The 7,052-nt window shown below is 45.8% G+C and overlaps 1 pseudogene; it reads left to right on the plus strand.

The window, feature by feature from the left end:
* Positions 1-4,364: 4,364 nt before the first annotated feature.
* LOC102814772 lies at positions 4,365-5,060 on the plus strand (annotated as a pseudogene).
* The last annotated feature ends 1,992 nt before the right edge of the window (positions 5,061-7,052 follow it).

The following is a 7,052-nucleotide window of genomic DNA, read 5'->3' on the forward strand; positions in this document are numbered from 1 at the left end:
GCCAAGTGCTTATCCAGTAGGGTCTCCTAGGGGCTCTGCTCCCGGGTTTATGAACAGACCTGACGCAAATTTTAGCACTATCACTGTACTTTCAAGTTCAGGTATAATGAAGGCATCTCTGGGGTGAAAACAGTTAACACACTTGGTTGCAAACCGAAAGGTTGGAGGTTCAAGTTTACCCAGAGATACCTTAGAAGAAAGGCCTGGTGATCTGCTTCTAAAATACCATCCACGGTGAGCCCTTTGGAGCACAGTTCTCCTCTGATGCCCATGGGGGCGCCATGAGTGGAAACCATCCACGGTGAGCCCTGTGGAGCACCGTTCTCCTCTGATGCCCAGGGGGGCGCCATGAGTGGAAATCATCCATGGTGAGCCCTGTGGAGCACAGTTCTCTGATGCTCATGGGAGCACCAGGAGTGGAAATCATCCACGGTGAGCCCTGTGGAGCACCGTTCTCCTCTGATGCCCAGGGGGGCGCCATGAGAGGAAATCATCCACGGTGAGCCCTGTGGAGCACAGTTCTCTGATGCTCATGGGAGCACCAGGAGTGGAAATCATCCACGGTAAGCCCTGTGGAGCACAGTTCTCCTCTAATGCCCATGGGGGACACCAGGAGATGAAGTTGGCTCCAGGTCACTGGTGTTGAGAGTCAAGCAGCTTCACTTCCAACCCTAACTCTGAAGAAGAATAATCCGACCCCTGCCTGGGGGAAGGGAGGTTCTCTGTTCACAGTCTTCATGACGGCCACACTGGTTTCCAAAAAGGAGCCTGGTGGCCCAGTGCTTAAGCACTGGTCTGCTAACCGAGAGGTCAGTGTTTCAAAACCACCAACGGCTCCGCAGGAGAAAGATGTGTCGGTTGGCTTCAGTAAACATGGCAGCCTTGGAAACTCTCTGGGGTCATCCCACTCTGTCCTTCAGTGTATCTGTTCATCAGAATTGACTCGACAGCCCACAAGAACACTCCTGGATTCCAAAATAACAAACCATTTGCCATTGAGCTGGAAGTGGGCTAATAAGCCTCAGTTAGCAGCCAAGTGCTTATCCAGTAGGGTCTCCTAGGGGCTCTGCTCCCGGGTTTATGAACAGACCTGACGCAAATTTTAGCACTATCACTGTACTTTCAAACCGTGATTTATTTTCTAGAGTTTAAAAAGGGCAAAATTATAATATCCCCTCTACACCCCCTGAGTAAGTCCTTCATCTAAAAAGGCAATTTCAACAGACTTCCCCAAACAATCCAGACAGTCTGTCTTCTCTCTGAGGCTGTAACATGTCCACAGAACCCCGAAAAGTCTCCCGCATGCTTCTTGCTTTCCCGTTTGCTCGTCCTCTCCTGCTAAACTATAAGATTCCTGTGGGGGGAGGTTGTAGTGTTCTTTCTTTTCTATCCTCAAGCCAAGGATTAAGTGAACACTCAGGAGCGTGCCACATTTCTGAGGGGGCCAATCGATAGGGCAGACCAGGGAACATTCCAGAGCCTGGGTGGGGCCTGCAGGACTGCTTCCACAAGGTCAGCCTACCTCATCTACACTTCGGTGACTGAACCCCCGGCTGTAAAAGCCAGTTAATGAAGTGGGTTTAGAGATGATCAATACTTGTGTTCACAGCTCTTGACCAGATCCTCAACCTCCGAGAGTCCCCTGGACACTTCACACAGAACAGCAACCCCCCCGCTGTCCACCCCCCATAACAAGGTCTGCAGGAAACTCCTGCCTGTGCAGGGTGCATTATGCATCCCCGGCACAATTCTGACATCAAATCTTGATAAAGAATGCTTACAAAAAAAAAAAAAAAAAAAAGATAGCTGAGAGGAAGCTCTCAGCCAAATGCATAAAAATTATATGACATTTTATTCCTGAGTGTAAATTAAAATATGCAGAAAGGTCAATGAAGCGGGAATGATTTTTTCTGAATGATTTAGACAAACGAGAACGGGGGAGGCTGGAGGCAGATGGAGAACCCTGCCTGCTCTGAGCTTCTCTCCTGCAAAGAGCTGACCAGCCTCAGCCAACCAACACCCTCCCTGTCAAAGGTGATGGGCTCCCCACAGAGGGGGGCGGGTGACAAGGGAAAGGGACTCTCACTGGAAAGGCAGTTCTTGCTCTAGGTCTCACCTCCCACTAGGGAGACTGGGGTTCAATTCCCGGCCAATGCACCTCCTCATGGGTGTCTACCATCCATGTCAGTGGATACCTGTGTGTTGCTGTGATGTGTCATAGCTTTTAGAGGAGCTTGCAGACTAACATAAGAGTAAGAAGAAAGGCCTGGTGATCCTTTGCCAACAAAAACACTATTCATCACCATAGTCTGATGTGCGCTCAGTCATGGGCATGGCACACGATGGGGTGATGTTTGTTCTGTGGTTCTGGAACCACCAGGACTCAGGGCTGACTCAGTGGCAGCTAAGGACATTAATCTACAACATGAACCCAGCACTATGCCTGGTAGTTAGCGGCAACTCAGTGTTGTTAAATGAATAGGAACAGAGTAGACTAGCCCAAGATTCATAAAATCACACTGGACAGAAACAAACAGCACTCCCCACTCCACCCCAACTCCAAATACACAGGATAAAGACAAATAAATGAAGATGGTGGTTAAGAATCCCCAAGCCCCCCAGCTCAATTCCGTTTCACCTCATATGCATGTGAAAGCTGGATAGTGATACGGAAGACTGGAGAATTGATGTCTGGGAGTTACGACTGCTGGAGAAGAATGCGGACAGGCCCATGGAGTGCCAGAGGAATGAACAAATCTGTGCAGTCAAAATGCTCCTTACAAGCCATGATGGCCACCCTGTCTCATGACACTGGACCTGTTATCAGGAGGGATCAATCTCTGGAGAAGGACATCATGCATGGTAAAACAGAGAGTCAGCAAAAAAGAGGAAGAACCCCAACAAGATGGATTGGCACAGTGCCTGCAACAATGGGTATAACAACCATAAGATGGTGCAGGACAGGCAGGGAAACAATGGTCTGTGTTCCTGGCAGACATCACTAATCAATCACCGCCCGCTCCTGATGAGCCAGGGCAGGGCCAGGGCCAAGTTCCAGAGAAGCGTGGCGCATGAAACTGGGCATGGACAAGATTTTCTGCAGAGGTTGCTTCATTGTGAGGAATCTGGAATGAGAACAGGGCTCCGCTCCACACCAAATGTCCACACACACACACACCAGAGTCCTGGACTCAAGCAGGTCCTGTCCTCATTGCAGAGAACCGTGCCCAAGAACCACAACAAGACTTTTAATCACCTCTCTTACTTTTCCCCAAGAGCCTGGCACCGCCCCACCCACTCCCTCTGTATCTCGGCAGCCTGGGCAGCTCCTGTATCTTCATGTAAAACAAAACAATTATGGAGGGAGATGGATTCTGCGGAACATCCCAGGTTCTTTGGGAGGACAGAATAAAAGGTACTCGTGCGAAGACGCCAGCCCCTGCTTGTCATACAATATTAACACAGATGTTCACAAACACGGTGGGAAGGAAGATTCCTGCGTCCCTATAATTCTCCATTGTTTCTCTACTTGGGGAAAACGGGAGTGTGTGGCTTTATAGGTGAGCACAATCTAAATACAGCTCAGTGTATTTTGCATTTGTAAGTGTATAGTCTTTTGTGATTTAAAGCAGCAATTATACAGAGGAACAAGATAAAGACTGGGAGAAATTACCTCTCTTTAGGTTGGGAAGGGAAGAGAAGCAAAGCTAAGGTTAATGCTTTAGTGAAATATTTCTACCGCTATTTCACGCAACCATTTTGCAATATCTCTAATGTTTTCTCACATTGCGTGCTCTTCCGGGGGAAAACAGCTTGTGTTTTTGAAAGCAAAAGAATAAAATTCTAACAAGACTCTGTGACTGGCTTGTATCTTGGAATACTTTGCAACAACCAGACTCTGCGTCTCCAAAATGTTCTTTTACATTCAGGCACCCAACAGTGGATTGCATCTTTTTTCTCTATTAGTAATGAGCAAAAATTGCCAAGGCTTAAAAAAGATCTGTCTATCTGGTCAGAACCCACTGAACTCACAATTGTGTGTTGCTTTCAAATGCAAAGCCATTTGGCTGCAGGTAGAAGCTTGGATGCACTTTTGAGCTCGTGCATTAGCCAGAGTGTCCCATTAACCGAGTGGCGGCTGCCCAGGACTCTTCTTCACTGGAGGTGGTGCCGGGTGACTGGGCATTGAGATGGAAGGCCAGTGGTGGAGAAGAGTGCCATACAGACATAGGGAATCATGGACTCCGGAGAGTGTGCCGCTTGCCTTCCTCGGCGAGTGGGAACAAGTGTCATCTGGGTGAGGAGACATCGTATACTGGCTTAGATGTGTTGGAAATGGGTGAGGAGCAGCCCATGAAGATGACATGAAACCTACCTGGAAAGTGAATCACCAGCTAGGGCCAGCACTGCAACCGGACCATGACCCTGACAGGGACCAGCGCTGCAATCGATCGCGCCCCCCCCGCCCCCCGCCCCCAACCATGAATCAGAGTGGTACTGAGGGAGCCTAGATCAATGCCAGCAAGAATGAAGAAGACACAGGTAACGTGTTGGTGGCCTGATCTGGGATTCCAGCTAAAAGGACCTAAAGACGATCTTACCCAATTTGGAGAGCTCTTTGTGCAGTAAAAATGGACCCCAACACTGGAAGGTCAAGACGGTTTATCCTCTTCAAAGATGCAACCAGTGTGGAGAAGGTTCTAGACCAGAACCTTTATGTCCATGATATTGACCCCAAAGCCCAAGGCCATGAAGAAGGACCCAGCCAAGAGTCTGGGCTCTGAATCTGGAAGGCACTCAGGAGAAGACGAGGGAGCACATAGGTAGGTGATTTTGGACAGGTTGAGGCTGTTGGGCTTCCTGTGGATCTGAAGTCGAACAAAAGATGAGGCTTTGTTTTTTATCAGCTATAAAGAAGAAGAACCTGGCAAGAAGGTTTTAGAGAAACAGTTTGACACTGTCTGTGGAAGCAATTGTGAAATCAAGGTGGTCCAGCCCAAAGAGGTCGCCAGCAGCAGCAGTATGGCTCTGGAGGCCATGGAAACAGGTCAAGAACATGACCCTGAATGATCCCACCTGAATTTAGAGACCACATCAAGAACAGATCTGATCCTTTACACACTAAGGACCAAAGACCAGAAAGCTTGGATGACAATAGGAACATTGTATAGGGAGAAATCAAAAGGTCACTAAAAAGAGAGAAAAGTCCAAAATGGAGGTCAGAAGAGGCTGTGAAACTTGCTGTTGAACTGAGAAGCTAAAGTGATGGAAGAAATGAGGAAAAGAGCTGAACAGAAATTTTCAAAGGGCAGCTCGAGAAGACAAAGTAAAGTATTTTAATGAAATGTGCAAGACCTGGAGTTAGACACCAAAAGGGAGACTACACTAAGCACTTTTCAAACTGAAAGAATGGAAAAAAAAAAAATTCAAGACTCAACTTGAAATATTGAAGGATTCCATGGACAGAATATTGAATCATGCAGAAAGCAACAAAGAAGGTAGAAGGTAGATCTTTGGGACACATATGTCCCACTAATTGTATCAAAATCCATATTACTTCAAGAAATTTTGTTCCCATTTAATTCAAAATGCTTTCCAATACTAAAAACACATAGTTTCAAGGGAAAAAAAAATCCAAAAGCAGATGAAAGGCACACACAGAGTCATTATAACAAAAACAAACAGTCAACGTTTAACCATTTCAAGAGGTAGTATATGATCAAAAATCCATAGTAGTAAAAAAGAAGTCCAAGCTGCACTGAAGGCATTAACAATGAAGAAGGTTCTGGGAATTGATGGATTACAAACTGAAATCTTTCAACAAATTGATGTGGCACTGGAGGCACTTACTCATCTGTGCCAAGAAATTGGGAAGACCTGGCCAACTGATTGGAAAAGATCAATATTTGTGCCCATTCCAAAGATAGGTGACCCAACAATGTTGAAATCATCAAACAATATCAATATTACATGCAAGTAAACTTTTGCCAAAGATCATTTAAAAGTGATTGCAGCCGTACATTGACCGAGAACTGTCAGAAACCAAAGCTGAGCCCAGAAGAGGACGTGGAATGAGGGATATCATTGCTGATGTCAGATGGACCTTTGCTGGAAGCAGAGAATACCAAAAGATATTTACTTGTGCTTTATTGACTATGTGAAGACTTTTGACTGTGTGGATCATAACAAACTACAGATAGCATTGTGAAGGATGAGTATTCCGAAACACTTCACCGTGCTCATGAGGAACCTGTACATAGACCAAGAGGCAGTTGTTTGAACAGAACAAGGGGATACTGAATGGTTTTAAATCAGGAAGCATGTGCGCCAGGGTTGTATCCTTTCACCATACTTATTCAATCTGTATGTTGAGCAAATAATCCGAGAAGCTGGATTATATGAAGAAGAACATGGCTTCAGGATTAAAGGAAGACTCATTAACACCGTGCAATATGTAGATGATACAACCTTACTTCCTGAAAGCAAGTAAGACTTAAAATGCTTACAGGCTTCAGAATGGATTGTGCCTCATTGTAAAGAAAGCAAAAATCCTCATAACTGGAGCAATAAATCCCATCATGATAAATGGAGAAAAGGCTTCATTTTGTTTGGTTTCACTATCAACACTCATGGAAGCAGCAGTCAAGAAATCAAATGACGTATTTATTGCATTAGACAAATCTGCTGCAAAAGACCTCTTTAAAGTATTCAAGAGAAAAGATATCAGTTTGAGGACTAAGGTGTGCTCGATCCAAACCATATCTTCAATCACCTCATATGCGTGTGGAATAAAGAAAACCACAGAAGAATTGGTGCATTTGAATTATGTTGTTAGAGAAGAATATTAAAAGTAGCATGGGCTACCAGAAGAACAACCAGATCTGTCTTAAAAGAAGTACATCCAGAATGTTCCTTGAAATTCAGACTAGGAGAGTTCGTCTCTCACACACTTCAGACATGCTATCCAGTAGAGACCAGTCCCTGGAGAAGGACTTCATGTGGGTAAAGTGGACGGTCAGAGAAGAAGAGGAAGACCCCCAACAAGATGGACA

Source organism: Chrysochloris asiatica, unplaced genomic scaffold, assembly GCF_000296735.1.
Source record: "Chrysochloris asiatica unplaced genomic scaffold, ChrAsi1.0 scaffold00238, whole genome shotgun sequence".
Lineage (NCBI taxonomy): Eukaryota > Metazoa > Chordata > Mammalia > Afrosoricida > Chrysochloridae > Chrysochloris > Chrysochloris asiatica.